Genomic DNA, 17,339 nt, shown 5'->3' on the forward strand with positions numbered 1-17,339 from the left:
AGGGCTTGAACTCAGGGCCTGAGCATTCTCCCTTGGCTTTTTCCACTCAAGGCTGGCATTCTACCACTTGAGCTATAGCTCCCCTTCTGGATCTTTGGTAGTTAATTGGAAGTAAGTCTGCCTGACTTTAAACTGGAATTCTCAGCACTCAGCCCTTGAGTGTCTAGGATTATAAGCATGAGCCATCAGCTCTTAGTTTGCCTTACTCTCTTGAGTTCAAGTGGTTGAGTGCCAGCCTTGAGTGAAAAAGCTGACGTACCCTTATCCTGAGTTCAAGTCTCAGTACTGACACTCATGCATATATTCATAGATACAGATAGCCACACACACACACATACACACACACACACAGAGTTAAACTGAGCAAGTTGAATTTAAGTAAAAATAAAATTATGAAAAAGGAAAAGTTAGTGAGCATCTGCAAATAAGAGATAAACCAAATCAAAACTAGTTTTTGAAAATACAAGATTCTAGAACAGTATATTCAACCAGTAAGGTTGGCTGACCACAGAGAAAAGCAGAGATTCCCAGGATTTGGAAGGATAGAGGAGGATGGACAGGGATCACAGGAGGTCAGATTTAGGTGAATGTTTTTCCTGACCATCTTTCCTTTGGCAGCTCTCTAGTAGATGGCCAGTCTACGTAGATGGAAGGGATGACTGGGCTGGGGAGAGGCCAGACTAGGAGCAGAAGGCAGTTATGAGGAGGATGGCAGAAAGAAATGATAAGAGAAACAGAGAAAAAGAAGAAACAAGGACTCAAGAAACATTTGGGGTTAGAGCCCGTGTGGAGGTGGCACTGAGCGCGTCGTCTCTGCGGCTCAGCATCCGGTGCACCAGCCCGGCCGCGGCGGAGCCTCCTGTAACGAAGTGCCAGAGGGTTGGCAGGTGCAGTGGCAGCCGGACGAGCGGCGACATCGGGCAGGAGTCATGAGCGACCGCAGCGAGCAGAACTACGGCCAGCGGGAATACCATTCTGCTTCCAGAAGTGGACGTGCACATGGATCGGGGAAGTCTGCAAGGCATGCCCCTGCAAGGTCTCGCTCCAAGGAAGACTCCAGGCGCTCAAGATCAAAGTCAAGGTCCAGATCTGAATCTAGGTCTAGATCCAGAAGAAGTTCTCGGAGGCATTGTACAAGGTCCCGGTCTCGATCCCGCTCCCCTAGACGTTCCCGTAGCAGGTCTTACAGTCAGCCACAGCCATTCTCCTATGGCTACTCATGTTGGGAATCGGGCAAATCCTGATCCCAACTGTTGTCTTGGCGTGTTTGGTTTGAGGTTGTACACCACCGAAAGAGACCTCCGAGAAGTATTCTCTAAATATGGCCCCATTGCCCATGTGTCCATTGTGTATGACCAGCAGTCCAGGCGTTCCAGAGGATTTGCCTTTGTGTATTTCGAAAATGTAGCCAAGGAGGCTAAAGAACGTGCCAGTGGAATGGAACTTGATGGACGTAGGATAAGCGTTGATTTCTCTATAACAAACAGACCACATACCCCAACACCAGGAATTTACATGGGAAGACCTACCTATGGCAGCTCACATCGCCGTGATTATTATGACAGAGGCTATGATGGAGGATATGATGATCGGGATTACTACAGCAGGTCATACAGGAGAGGAGGTGGAGGAGGAGGTGGATGGAGAGCTGCACAAGACCGGGATCAAATTTACAGAAGAAGGTCACCTTCTCCTTACTACAGTCGAGGAGGATACAGGTCACGTTCTCAATCTAGATCTTATTGGCCACGTCGTTATTAGAGCATGAAGTTGGAAAGTTTCTGAAACCTGCCATAGAGCTGGAATATTGTTTGTTGACAGTATTTTTTATTTGTTTAAAAAGTGAACAGTGCCTAGTGGAGTTAGGTGACTTTTACACCTTTTATGATGACTACTTTTGGTGGAGTTGAAATGCTGTTTTCATTCTGCATTTGTGTAGTTTGGTGCTTTGTTCAAGTTCAAAGTTAAGTGTTTTCATGTTTTGCATGTATTTTTTTTACAGTCTAAATTTTGACTGCTAAGAAGTTTCTATTGTACAAAACTTCATTTAAAAAGTTTTTCTACTGAATCCAGGGTATTCTGAAGATCGAAGCCTGTGTGTAAAATGTTACCAAATGGCAAAAAGCAACAATAAACAGTTTGATTTTTACTTTTCTTTCTAATATATCAATGCTTAGAAAAAAACAGAATAAGTTGTCAGTAGTAAATTAGGCAAAATACCTGTTTTCCTCCAGTCCATGAAACATACCATATTTAATATACCTGCAACTGTTAAACAAAAAACGCTCTGTAACTCTGTACTGCTAGTATTAGAAGGTAAAAATTACAATGCAAAATTTACAGCAAATGCTTAATGCTTATATAAATGTGGATTTGTCAACCTTTACATAATCTGCATTATATATACATGTATAGCAGGGAATAAGAGAAGAGTTACAGATGGATGCCTTTTAAAGGCTATTGTTAAAGCTTGTTACAAGGGGATAGGATAATGGTATTTCAACTAGTTGTCAGTGAGTGTTATTACATTCCACCAGAAATGTACTCTTGTTCTTCTAGCATTAGACTATGAAAAAACTAAAACTGGGTGCTTCAAAGTATGGTATTAGATAAGGGAACATTACACCTGTGTCATGGATGAACTGATGATTGATTGCCTGTTCATTTTTTAAATATTATTTTCAGGTCCTTTGCTTACCAAAAGAGACCCAATTTCACTCAAATGTTTTGAGAACTGTGTTTAAATAAATGTAAATGAAGAAAAAAAGAACCATTTGGGGGAGGGGAGTAGATGAATGGAGAGAGGAAGGATGTGTGAATGCAGTCATAATAGTCAATGTACATATGAAAATGGAACCAGGGAACATGGAAGGCTGGGTGGGGTTGGGAAAGATGGGAGAGAATGATGGAAGGGTGACATGGACCAAGATGCATTGCACTCATAAGCTGCTTTGTCCAATGGCAACTCCCTCTACAACTCAAAAAAGACGCATTGTACATATAAAATAACAGTTGAATGAAAACCCCTTTGTACAACTACTTAAAGATAATAATTTTTAAAAAGAAGAGAAATTTGGATAATAGAATGACCAGGCTTTAGTCAAGGAGTGAAAAGTCTGATTTGAAGACAGATGTTGCATTAATTTAGACCATGAATACTTAATGTAATTCTTTTTCTTTTTTCTTTTCTTTTTTGTCAATTGTGGAATTTGATTTCAGGGCCTGGGCACCATCCCTGAGCTGTTTTGCTGTTTTTTTTTTTTTTTTCCTCAAGGCTAGCCCTCTACCACTTTGAGCCACAGCTCCACTTCAGGTTTTCTGGTGGTTAATTAAGAGTCTCATGGCTAGATATGGATGGGAGGGGGGTGATCTTCAAATTTCAGCCTCCTGAGTATCTAGGATTACAGGCATGAGCCACCAGTACCCAGCTGTAATTCTTCCCAAAGAAGAAACAACACTGGAGTGAAAAGAATCACTTTTTTCTGGGGATGCAGCAAAGTCCCAAAGGAAGGTGAAACTTGGAAAGAGACCCTAGCTGGAGGCTAGAGCCCAGATCTCAGGATATAGTGGCTACCCACTTCAGAAAGGCAGAAAGGAGATGGCAGGGTGTCTGTGGGCCTCTGAGCAGAGTACATCTGTGTGTCCCCCAACCTCTTCCTATGTATGAGCCCTAATGCCACACCCCTGGGCCAGAAGAACAGGTAAGTGGAACATGTTGGCACTGGGAAGAGCCATACCCCTGATCTGCCATGTATGGCTCCTGGCTCCCCATGGACAATTTCAGAGGCTGTCTACTGCAAATAAGACCTTCTTACAAGTCAGCACCTTTTCCGCAAGAAGAATTGCATGCAGATGGCAGCTGTGGCAGGTGGGACCCAGAGATGAGGAATTATTATGACTGCCAGGGCCAAGTTGAGTCTGGCTGGCAAGACCAGCTTGCTGGAGGGACTGAGGAATAGTTAGACAGTGATGGTCATGTTCCTTCAACTTCTGTCTCAGTGCAGTGTCTGCGGGGGGTATGGTGTGAGGAGGGTGTGTGACTTGTCTGCCATTGGGGTGAGAGTTAGCTGATCACCTATGCTGGCTGCCCAGGCCAGGGCTGTTACTTTGAGCCATTGGCGCTGTAGGGGGCACAGGACAGCAAACACTGAGGGAGTGTTGCAGAATTCACCTTCATCAGGGATCTCTTCTCAGGCTCCTGTTCTGCCCTCATTAGGCTGTGAAGTCATTTCTGGGTAATTTATTCCCATTCCCTTGGTCTCCTGAAAGGACACAGAATGGCTGGCTCTCTCCCAGCATAACCCTGCTCATCAGCAGCAGTGTTAATGTTTTAAGTTGAATCTTATAAGTGCCTTGCATTAAAAAAAGGGGGGGAGGAGGGTTCTGGACAAATTGCACACAGTATTTCCAGCCGCACCTATTACTTCTCTATTTGTCTTCACATTTTGGCTCCTTTTTCTTTGAGATAAGTCTCAGGAACCCAGAGAGACACATAAATTATCTGGCTCTTTTATTACTCTGCTTCTCATAATAGGTTACATTGTGTGACCTGACCATATCTTTCCCAGGAAATTTATGTTGTGGCAAGAAGAATTCCTTCTAATAGAAACAGTCCACTGCAGGGGAAGTTTATTAAGCATATTTATGGTTAATGACAGTGTTTTGAAATAGAATGGACAGATGAGGAAGGAGGCGAGTTTGGAGATAGGACACTCACCTGGGTCTGGAGCCCTGGCACCTTCTTACATGGAAGCAATGAAGACATTTCTCTTTTCCTGAGCAGAATTCTGTCCATTACAAAATAGACGGACTGCTGGCTCCAGTGGCTCACGTCTGTCATCCTAGCTACTCAGGAGAAGGCTGAGATCTGAGGATCGTGGTTTGAAGCCAGTCTGGGCAGGAAAGTCTGTGAGATTCTTATCTCCAATTAACTAGCAAAAAATCGGAAGTAGACCTGTGGCACAAATGGTAGAGCACAGTCTTGAACAATAAAGATTGAGGCAGTGGCTAGGTCTGGAGTTCAAGCTGCAAGACCAGCAAAACACACACACACACACACACACACACACACAGATGCCCCATCTGCCCTGTGATCTAGGAATCTAGATCTATACAATCTTTACAAGTAACGAATCCCAGGGCTTTGAGACTTTAGCCCTTCATTCACCAGTCGTTAAGGTGACAGATGGCTTAACCTCATCCAGCACACAAATCCAAGCGTAAAAATAAATTGGACTCTGTGACTCTGTGAAGGATCATGTCCTGTGTGTGTGTGTGAGAGAGAGAGGGGGGGAGGAGAGAGAGAGAGAGAGAGAGAGAGAGAGAGAGAGAGAGAGAGAGAGAGAGAGAGAGCGCCTGACTCCCACACGTCTATCTCTGACCCACTCTGAGAACACCGTGAGGTTAAAAGCACACTAAGTGGCGAACAGTGGCCATCTGTTAGCAAGAAGGCGCCTGCCATCCATCACCTCCCTGCAGAGCCTCCCTTTCGAGTTGGGGAGACACACACCAGTCTTGCTCAGGGATCTGCGCTCTTCCAGCTCAAGCCCCCAGACAGTACAGACAGGAAGAAATGATTCTCAATCAGGAATGACACCTCAGTCCTGAAAGCTTTTGCAGCACTCGAGCCAGGCTCTGGCCCTCATGTGTCTCTCTTGCTGGGATGCTGAGTGAATTCCACCCTTGGCATGCTTGGAGGAGCCAGCAGTAAATTCCTCCTCATCCCCTCACACAGGGTTCCCCTGTAGACGTACTTGTTGCCTGGATTTTGCAGAGATCTGTGTGGTGATCTGACACACATGCTTCTGCCAGCTCTGAGCGCACAAGATCAAGCAAGTGGTGATGATTTTTTTTTTTTGGTGCCAGTCCCGGTGCTTGAACTCGGGATTGGGGTGCTGTCTCTGAGCTTTTGTGTTCAAGGTTAGTGCTCTACCACTTAAGCCACAGCCCTGCTTCTGGGTTTTTATTGGTTCACTGGAGATAAAAATCTCATGAACTTTCTGCTCAGGCTGGCTTTGAACCTTGATCCTCACATCTCAGCCTCCTGGGCAGCAGCTAGGATTATATGTGTGAGGCACAGGCATCCAACTGAGTGGTGATTTTAACCTCAGGTGCAAAATGGTTCCCTAGCTCCCATGCTGGAGATACAAGCAAGCTGCATAGAAATCAGTGAGAATGTGAACTATATAGCTTTAACCACAAAGAACTTTGCTGCCTGAGGGCCCAGCGTCAGTAGGATTATTAATTGTGAGTTCTAGGAACTGCTCCTGGAGAGGAAGCTCAGGGTAGGCTGTAGCATCCACACTGTGGATTTGCTGCTCTGATTCAGCTTCTTACTGCCCAAGTCCCAAACTTCTCCATTCCCCTGTTCCTAATACGGAAGCAACAAGCAATCTCATCCCTGTATTCAAGGCAGGTGGCCATTTGGAAAGCTTAGTCTGTCAGAAATCCAACTGCACATGTCTATCAGATACACGACAGCCTTTGGCTATGGAGATCTATGGAGTGGAAGTAATCCTTGATGTGATTTCTTAAACTTGTATAGTAATTCTTTCATGACTACAATTAGAGGTGCTTTTTAAAAAAGACTATGCAGCAGGAATTGGCTCACAGCTGTAATGCTAGCTATGCTGGAGGCTGAGATTTGAGGATCTCAGCTCTGAACTGTGCTTTGAGGATCGTGGTTCGAAGCCAACCTGATTAACAAAGTCCTTGAGACTCTCATCTCCAATTTAGCAGCAAAAAGCCAGCAGTGTTATACATATATATATATATATATATATACATATACACATATACATATATATATATACACATATACATATATATATATATATATACATGTGTGAGATATCATAAAAGCCCCCTGTGAGCAATTAATTAACTTGCTAATAAAAATGAATTATCAACTAGTTGAAACCTGTGTTGATGGGGATGTGGATATTTGTGGGAGGCGGATGGATGAATCGAGAGGAGAAGAACAGAAAATACAGTCGAAATACTTTATGTACCTATGTGAAAATGAAACAAGGAAACGAGAGTATAGGGAGATGGAAGGGATAGGAGGGAGAGCCACGATCAAGATGCACTGCGAGCATAAATGGGTAAGTTAGCACTGCTAATGCTAATAAAAATAAGCCTAGCTGGGAAATGGTGGCTCATGCCTGTCAGTCTAGTTTTTCAGGAGGGTGAGATTCTTATCTCCAATTCAACAGGAAAAAGGCAGAAGTGGAACCATAGCTTAAGTGGTAGAGAACTCGAAAGAGCAAGAGGCCCTGAGTTCAAGCCCTAGTACTGGTACAAAAATAAATAGATAAATAGAAAATAGTCTATAAATACTTGAGAGTTAATCACCAATCAATTAATGCCATTCATTTCTGCTCATTAAATCTAGGACAAAAATCTTGTAGTGAAACTAGAAGTAGCTGGTGGGTTGTAGCTTGGGGTGCTCAAAGGGTTCAAGTGCTCCAACCTGGTCCCTGTATCTAAAGCAGAGAGCAATGATACCATTTGTTATCAGTTATCAAGCACTATCACTTAGCAGGCAGGAGATTTATTGTCATAACTATAGGAAGAAGGTATCAATTTCTCCAGAGAAACTGAGAAGCCACTTAAAATACTTTGAAGCATAAATGCCGAGGCTTGAATGCAATGCCGTGTCCCACATCTGAGCTTTGTGGCACTGACCGTGTTGTATCTGTCCGTGTATCCTAGCTGTGAGTCTGAGGCTTGAAAAATCAGAGGAGATAGTCTCTTATTTCATCCAATCTGAGCTTGCTTTCTTCTTCTTCTTTCCTCTCCTTCCTTCTCTCTCTTTCTCTTTCCCTCATTTCCTCCCTTTCTTCCCCCTCTTCTTTTCTTCAGCTAGTTCTCTCTCTTTCTCACTCTCTCCCTCTTTCTCTCTCCAATCAAATATAATGTTGACTAGAAGCATAAGAGATCAGAGTACATATCCCTGTTTTGTTTTTTCTAAGTTAAAAAATGGCATTGTTTCTCATTATTATCTGTGATGTTCATGTAGAGTTTTCACAGATGAATTTTCTCAGGTTGAAAAAGGTCCCCTTGCTTATTGAATCTCTTATTTTTTGTTTTGAATCAGGAAAGGCATTGGATTTTTCCAGTACTTTTCTGTATCTATTAAGATAATCATGTGGTTTGTGTGACTTTGGTCTATTAATATAGATTACTATATGACTTGAGTCAATTTTCAGTTGTTAAATGAACTTTGCATTCCTGAATTCTGGGAACCCCATTTGATCATGGGATTTATCATGATTAGAAAGCCATTCAAATACATATTTCCTAGATTTGGTTTGCTCTTATTTTTGTTACGGATTTTTGTGCCCATATTTGCAAGTATTATTTGTCTATAGTTTCTTTTCATGTATCATGAATTTGTCTGGTTTTAATATGGGAATAATACTGGCCTCAAATTATAAAGTATTTCATTTTCTTCTAGTTGTTTGAAAGAGTTTGTGATGGGGTGCATGGATTTCCCTTGAAATGTCTCATCACATTTATCAGCGAAGCCATATGGAATTTTCTTTGTGAGAAATTTTGAGTTTCTATTTCAACATTCTTACTCTGGCAGGTCTGTTGTGATTTTTCTGTTTGTTCTTGAGTTAGACTCAGTAGTCTGTGAGTTTTTAAATATTTGTTCCCCTTATCTAACTTGTTGTCATATATTTGTACACAGAATTCCTTTATAATCTCTTTTATTCCTAGAGTATCAGAATAATATCTTCTCTGTCACTCCTGATTTTACCTGGTCAGGGTAAACAGCTGTTCAAAGGACTTTTGGGTTCACTTGCTTTTCTCCTCCATTCTTCTATGTTTCATTTCTCTAAATTGATTTTCTATGTATTTCTGCAATGTCTTATTTTCTTTCTTCTTTTTCCTTTGGTTTAGGATTTTCCTTCCCTCCCTCCTTCCCTTCTTTATTTGATATCCTTCCTTCCTTCCTTCTTTCTTCCTTCCTTCTTTCCTTCTTCCTTCCTTCCTACCCTCCTTCCTTTTTTCCTCCCTTCCTTCTCTGTCTGTCTTTCTGTCTTTCTTTCTGTCTTCCTTTCTTAAGTGCTGGGATTATAGTTGTGAAATAACACTGTTTTCTAGTTTCTTAAGATGTTAACTTATTGATTTGAGTTTTTTCTGTTTTAATTTATAGGTTTTTAGGGCTCTTAATTTCCCCTCCAAGTACTACTTCAGCTGCATCTCATAAGTTTTCCTATGTATGTTTTTATCTCAAGTATTTTCAAAATTCTCATGTGAATCCTTTGATCCATCATGTATTTAATAATACCTTATACTTCTACATATTTTCCTATGTTATTGACTTCTATTTCACTGTGTTATGGTCACAATACTATTTTGTATAGTTTCCTTGGGTCTTCTTTTGGGCCTAGCAAATTCTGAGGACTATGCCACGTGCACGTGTGTGTGTTGTGTTATTGTTGAGTGGGACATTGCATAGACATCTGATAAGTCCAGTTGTGCTATGATGTTCTCTAGTCTTCCTGATGTCACGATGACTCACCAGCCTCCTCTCATTCACCACCACCAACATCTCCATTGTTGTTTCCCTGCAGGAAACACTTAGGACCTACTTGTTCTTAACATTTTTTCTCATCCAATGTGGAATCTCTGTGCCACTAACTCAGCACTGGGAGCAGGGACATGCAGAGGGAAATCTCTGCTTCATATTGAGCCTCTGCCCATATGTAGTCCAGGGAAAAGTGGCAAGACCAGTGTTCTGAGCCTTATGAGGAGTGTGGATTTAATGCAGAAAGGCAGGTCCAATCTTTGGAGATGTATCTGCCTGGAATAGAACCTCAACAGTATGAAAAGGGCTTGGGGATGAAATTTGCTGACAAGTTCCCGATGTGGAGGAGTAATGATGACCCAAGGCTGGGGATCTTGAAATAGAAGGAGCCCCCTCATTTTACTCCCACCCAGGAATAAACTGGGGAGGGGAGGGAACTAGCTGGCTGTAGTTCAAATGCTCCTGACTCTCTACTGAGATTTAGTAGATTCTCTTGAACAAATGTTTCTCTATCTTCTTTATTCCCATAGGACAATTCCCAGAGACCAGAATGTTTGTTTAGATAACTCTTTCCAGATTTCTATATGTAAATATAAATACGAAGCAGAGTTTTCTGGGAGGAGACTTTCCTCAGCTGCGCTAACTTTTTTCATGTCTTTTATTTAAATAAATACATACATACATAAATATATTTAAATTATCCTTAAGTAGCTGTACAAAAGTATTTCAATTCAACATTGTCAATTGCTGTACCTTTCATGTAGTGAACGTGGACTGGACTTGCCCCTCTTCCTGCTCCTTCAACACCGACTGTAGTAAGTGCACACTGAATTTCATGCATGATTTTTCTTACATACTGTGATGTCAGAACTTTTTGCTTGAATTTGATAGGTTCTCCTTCCCTCTCCCCTCCCTTCTTCTTTCTACCCCTACCCCCTCCTCTTCCCTTTTCTTTCTTCCCTCTTTCCTACACCCTCTTCTCTCCCTTCCTTCCTTCCTTCCTTCCTTCCTTCCTTCCTTCCTTCCTTCCTCCATCTCTCTCTCTTACTTCCTTCCTCCCTCCTTCTCTCCTTCCCTCCCTCCCTCCCTCCCTCCTTTCTTCCTTCCTTTCTCTCTTCTTCCTTTTCTTTCCTCCTTCCTATCTCTTTTTTCTAGGTATTGAACACAGAGCCTTGTACATGCCAGGCAAGTTTCTCCCCCGAGTGAGCCATTCTAGCCCTTGGTTTGAATTCTTTCATTGCTTGAGAGTGAAGAGCTCAGTGCTGTGTTGGCATTAGTGGCCCGGTAAAGCGAGGAAGGGAGCTGGCACAGGGCTTGGTGGCAGCAAGCCCAGGTCTGCTGGCTGTGTTCATATGTTCTTTATAGTTTAGGTGAACGTGGGTGACTCTGTCCGTGCCTGGACCTTTAAGGCCACAGGACATTAATGGGAGGACAGAGGAGCTCTTTTTTGCAGGGTAGAGGCCCTCGTATCTGCATGCCATTCAGGGTTGGCTGAAGTCATACAGAGCACATCGAAGTATGGCAGGGAGCTGCTCCTGTGAGCTTTGGGCCTCCAGGGCTCTTGCATTTACATCAGTACTGCTAGATTGAGCAGAGACGTGGCTGGGTCAGAACCCAGTGTTAGGCGTGTGGTAGAGAGGAGCCTCCAGGGGAGGAGCGTGGGGATGGCGGGCAGATGACAGGGGGCTGTGGGGAGTCTCCAGGCTCCGTGGAAGCACGTGACTGCCTTCATGGAAGTCCTCGGAACACACCATCGCCCAAGAAACATGAGATGGGCCTACCTGGTCCAGCCCCCGGATGTGCAAGAAGGGGCTCTCACATCCAGGGTCTTGAGAGCTGGGGCTCTGGCTTCTAAGGCCTTCATATTTGGGGTCCTGATTTCCGAGGCCCTGACATTTTGGGGTCCTGAATTCAGGTCCTGGCATTGCTCAGGGCCACCTTGGACCTCCCACCCTGCAGCCACGCTTAGGCTGGGCCCTCTCTCCTCTAGCTCAGGTCACACTTTATGGAGGCCATGAACCCTGTAAGATCATGGCTTTCCCCCCTTTCTATTCTAATCCCGTGATCAGAAACACACCCCCTTGCAGGGCAGCTGGAGAAGCTGGGTGATCTTAGTCCCCCTTCCCCCTCCCCTCAGCAAGGAGTCCTTAACCTTCAGTCTGGGATCCTGAGTTCCATCCTCTGTCTCCAAGCTGATGACATCTTCAGCCCTACCCCTCTGGGAGACTCTACATCTGTCAGGGTAGTCAAACTCAATTAGCCTCAGCCTCCACAGCCATCCAGTCTGTAGCTCCTCACACCAAAGAAATAGTCTCCTCACTGGGAATTCTACAGCCTCCCGGTGGGGTCGCTGCCCTCCCGGCTCCCAGGCCCAGGAACCCTAGAGCAATCTGAGTTCCCACATAGTCCTTTGGATGTGGAAGTGCTGGACACCATTCTCCCCCCCCCCCCCCCCCCCCCCCCGCCAGCCTTTCTCCTGAACTTTGGCCTTAGCCCAGCTTTGCTTCTTTGCCCTATTTTGCCTCTTGCTAGTCTACCTTACACCCAACACTTAAAGCCAGAGTGAGGCATCTGCTTCTGCTTTGATATTCTTTAACTTTCTTCATACGCTCTGCCCACCTACACCTTCAGAAATCAAGATGCCCTGGTGGTTGGCACTCTTGACAATTGGCCTCACTCCTTCCTCCTTCATTCCTCTCATTCTCAGGACTTCATCAGATTATTCTTCAACCCAGGTCCCAAGAGGAGGACTGCTTTACCTTTAATTTTAGTTATGTATTTATTTATGTATATATATATTTATTTTGTGTGCCAGTACTAGACCATGAACTCAGGGCCTTGCTTTCTCTGTTGTTTCTCCTTTCAAGGCTGGTTCTCTACTACTTGAGCCACACCTCCACTTCTGGCTTTTTGGTGGTTAATTAGAGACAAGAGTCTCATGGACTTTCCTGCCTGGGCTGGCTTAAGAGCTTCAGATCTCAGCCTCTTGAGTAGCTAGGATTACAGGCATGAGCCCTGGTGTCCAGCTGTCTTTGCTAGTCTGTGTAACTTGGCCTGGGGTGTTTGTGTCCTTTTGATCTAGTAAAACAGTAAAGAACTCAAAAACCTATTTGAAATGACTGCTAAGAAGCTTGCCCTCTAGGAGTCTCCAAAACTGAAATTGGGGTGCTCATTGTTCCTGAAAACTTGCCACATACCTGGCCTGTAGAAGCTAGTAGGATACTAGAGTGCCGGCATGTCTGCACGTGTGTATGCATATGTGTGAACACCAACTTGTGAGAGGTGCTGACATCCCTTGGGGAAGAGGCACTGTCCAGCCTGGGCTTCTAGAACATTCTTACTTTATAGTCAGAGCTCTGAAACATGGAACGAATCCTGCGCTGCTTTTAGGCAGATAAACTTCAAAGGGATGAAAAATTGTCCCTTTTCCCCTTCCCCTCTTTTGGCTTGGCAAATAATTTTCCCTCTCTAACGAGAAGCTTTAATTGGGACCTTGACTGTATATTTGGCGGTAATGGGCCTTACTAAAAATGGATGTGAGCAGTTCATAAACTCTTACCCTAAACGTTAACATATTACGGGGGCTACAAAGGTTACTTAGATTGGCACGAAAACGAGCCTTCAAGATCCAAATAACAACTTCCTGGATTCCTGTGTAGACTTCTAACTTGTCCCAGTATCCTGGGGCCATGTGTGAACAGATGTGACATAATCAGTAACTGCTGGGATGGATGGGAGCGCCCAGTTCCTGTGTGAGGAAGGAAATGGGGTGGGGGATACCCGGGGAGCTCTGGGACTCAGGGGGCCTCCTGAGGGCTTTGCACCTATAGCCAGGCTGCATCTGTGGGGATGGTGAGTGGGTGTCTGGCTCAGCATAGGTTGTGTAGCACAGCGTAGGTTGCCTAGCTGTGAGCCTGATGGAGCATATTTGATTTTGGAGTCTGTTCTGAGACAGAGGGAGATAGGTTCTGCAGGCTGGGGGTCTCAGGTTCTTCACTTGGAGGATAGGGGCTGTTGGTACCCTACATGCAGCGCACCTGGGCTCTGGGACAGGTCTGGAGGGGGTCGGTCCGATGGAGCTCTGCTGAGGGCAGGCTACCCTTGGGTGTGTTGTTCAGGGCAGATGCATTGGTTTCTAGGTTGTCCTTTGCATGCTGAGCATTCCCTGGGGGTTGGTGGAATAAGGGCTTGGTTCTCAGGGTGATGCCACTGGAGGGGCTGGGCACCTTCAGGGGGTGGAGTCTCACTGAAGGCCTTTAGGTCATTGGATGCCATGGCCTTAAAGGGGATTGCAGGCCTCCCTTCCTTTCTTGTCTCTTTTGCTTTCTGGACATGAGGTGAGCAGTTTGCTCTACAATAGGCTTTCAGAATCATGTGCTGCCCTGGCTGGAGGCCAGAGCCATGGAACCACTGATTATGGACTGAAACCTCTTGAACCATGAGCCCAAAGAATCTTTTTCTTTATCAATTAGTTGCCTCAGATATTTTGCTATAGTAATGTCAAAGCTGACAAATGCAAGTGTTAATGACTGGACCTTAAGGTTTCTGTGGCCCTGCTTGAACCCAGACACTAAAAATGGCCCAGACTGCCGTCTATGTGTTTTTCTCCACCTGCAGCCTCACTGAGTGCTCTCTCCCCAGTCTGCTTCTGTGATGGGGCAGAAACCCCAAGTCTTCTCTCCCAGGGACTATCTGGTAGTGGGTCCAGCAAAGCATGCTCTACCTTCGAGTAAAGATACAAAGATGTTTCCCATGAATAGAGGTGGCCAGGAACTGCCTCTCAGAGCAATCCCACTGACCTAAAAACCATATGGAGAGATTTATGGATTTCAAGAAAAAGTCCTGAAGTTAATGATGCTCAAACATCGATGGCCCAGGCTCCTGAGGTAGATGTGGATACCTTCCATTCCGGGTATCCATAGCTTGGTTGCTTTCTCAGCCCCAGCCAAGGTGACCAAATTCCTCACATAACCATAACACTCATTCATCATGTGTGTTTACACTAACTGACACACTTCAAGGCCATTGACAAAACGCAGCCTGCTGGTGGCCGAGGGTCTCGCTCGTCACGCAATGGGAAAGGCCATTGGCCCTGCCTCCCGATCTGAGTCATATGCGACTTATCTCAGGAGCGTCTGGCTTTGAAAAATATACAGAGTGACCCACACTGGAGCCAGGCAGCCCCGTGTGCTGCCCCCATGCCTTCTCTGCCTCATTAAAAACGTTGGTTGTGTAAAGTTACTCAGGGATAATTAAATAGGCCAGCAGTTGATTTATGAGAGACAAACACACCATGAAGGCACACAAATATTGTCCTGTGTGTGTGGGGAGGGCGATTTATGAAGATGAAGCTGAGTATTGATGGGGGTTAGCCTGACACAAGGTCATGCACCGGAAGTGGTTGCCTTTACAGCCATCCGAGTCCAGGGAGACTTCGGCATCTGGGTGAACACATCGCCATGTCCCAGCCCACACTTTGAGCCTCATAGCTTTGTGATCTCAATCTGGAGAAAATGGAAAACTGAGCAGCTGTATACAACTCGCACCTCACAGTGCACGCACGAGCGTGCACATGCATGCGGGCATGCACACATACACAGAGATCTAGAAGCGAGTGGAGTCAAGGGCACAGCAGTCACAAAGCACACCTGGGTAAGTGACTTGACTTTCCACATCCAGTCTCCCCTAGCACTATCCTGGCACTGCCTTCAAGCTGGTTAGGTTGTTTTTCTGTTCATTTACATTCCTAAGGAATATAAGTCACATACAATAGAAATTCCTGCACACCCATGCTTATGGCAGCACTATTCATAATAGGCAAGCTATGTCATTTGCTTAGGTTCTCAATAAATAACAAAGATAATGTCATCAGTCTGTCTGTCTGTCTCTCTCTCCCATAAAAAAGAATGGAATAATGCCAGATGCCAGTGGCTCCTGTCTGTAATCCTAAGCTACTCAGGAGGCTGAGGTCTGAGGATCAAGGTTCAAAGGCGGTCCAGGTAAAAAAGTCCATAAGACTCTTCTCTCCAACAAACTACCAAAAGAGCCAGAAATAGAGCTGAGTCTTGAATGCTAGAGCACTAACCTTGAGTGAAAAAAGCTCAGGGACAGCAAGACCTCAGTTCAAGCCCTAGGCCTCTCTCTCTCTTTCTCTCTCTCCTCTCTCTCTCTCTCTCTCTCTCTCACTCACACACACACACAGAGAAATGGAATTATGACATTTTAGGAAAGTGGATGGAACTGGATATCATGTTAAGCAAAATAACCCAGAGTGAGCAAGACAAACATTCTCTCTCATACTTGGAATGTAGAGCAAAACGAACTGAATGATGGGAGTGCCAAATGAGACCCAGTGGGAAGTTGGAGGGCAGAAGGTGCGGGTGAAGTGGGTTGACTATTACACAAGGACTTCATGCACGTGAATGTAAATGATATAATGATAGCATATTAAAAATGTTTAAGGGATGGGAGGGAAAAACTGAGCGAGGCTGAGGGAAGGAGTGACATTGTCTGAAAAGAAATGTACTTGTTATCTAACTTATGTAACTAACTTCTGTACATCACCTTCATAATAACAATAACAATAAAATTTATTTTAAAAATCAATAGGGTAAAAATGTGGAAGGAAGGAAAGAGTTAAGGAGTGATAGGGGAGCATGGATCAGGGTGTGTCTGTCACAGAGAACGGACAGCATGCATGGGAAGCTGGTAGTCTAGTAATTCAGTTGCGTACTACACGTGTTATGTGCTGTGCATAGTTGTACATGTTGCACTTTTTTTTTTTGGTGCTGGTCCTGGGGCTTGAACTCAGTGTCTGGGCACTCTCTCTGAGCTTTATTGCTTGAGCAATATCTACCACTTGAGCAATTATCTACCATTTGAGCCCCAGTGCCACTTCTGGCTTTTTGGTAGTTAACTGGAGGTAAGAGTCTTATGGACTTTCCTGCCCAGGCAACCTTCAAACTGCAATCCTCAGATCTCAGCCTCCTAATTCACTAGGATGATAGACACGAGCCACTAGTACCCAGCTACATTTTGCACTTTTACACAACGGGACTGCCGGGGCCCTTTTTAGAAAACATTTGGGGGGTACATTTTATTATTTATTATCAGTTATTAGAATATTTAATTAGAACATTTGACTTTACAATGTAATTTTATATTACTTTATGATACGTTATAGATATGTGATTGTGATATGTGATTTTGTATGTTTTTTATTGTAAAAATACTGTACAGAGAAGTTACAGTTACATGAGCAAGGTAATGAGTACATTTCCTATTAAGCATTGTTGACTCCTCCCTTGTTTTCCCCCTATCATTCCCTTCAAGCAGAAAAGGCCAAAAGCTATGTACATATGACCATATAAGATGATGTTAAGTGAAATGAACCCCAAGATAGGGACTCAAATATCTTTTTTTCTTTCTTGCTTTTGTTTCTAAGGTATTTATAATGTACCGGTGATTTTTTTTTGTTTCTTTGTATGTTCCTCCCCAACAGTGTAACCCCAATTTTCACTGTATTTGATGTCAGTGCCCTGCATCTCATATATACACTTCTCTAATTCAGGGAGGGGAAGGGAAAAAACAAAATGCTTAAATACAGATACAGCTTGACCCATTGTAACAATGAAATGTACAAGACACTATGTTGAAAATGAACTTTTACAACTTCGGTGGGGGGGGGGCGGAGGGGGAAGGGGGAGGGGGGAGGGAAGGTAGTGGTGGAGGTGGGAGGGGCCTTTTTTTCCCAGTAGCACCACAACATGAGTTGTGGGTAGCGTTTGCTAGCAGGAACTTT

At 44.3% G+C, this 17,339-nt stretch overlaps 1 pseudogene across 1 annotated transcript; it reads left to right on the forward strand.

The window, feature by feature from the left end:
- Window positions 1-929: 929 nt before the first annotated feature.
- LOC105998890 lies at window positions 930-1,807 on the forward strand (annotated as a pseudogene). The gene has a single exon (XR_001175715.1). The product of XR_001175715.1 is annotated as a transformer-2 protein homolog beta pseudogene (transcript).
- Window positions 1,808-17,339: the final 15,532 nt, after the last annotated feature.

The sequence above is a fragment of the Dipodomys ordii genome, unplaced genomic scaffold, assembly GCF_000151885.1.
Source record: "Dipodomys ordii isolate 6190 unplaced genomic scaffold, Dord_2.0 Scaffold176, whole genome shotgun sequence".
Classification (NCBI taxonomy): domain Eukaryota; kingdom Metazoa; phylum Chordata; class Mammalia; order Rodentia; family Heteromyidae; genus Dipodomys; species Dipodomys ordii.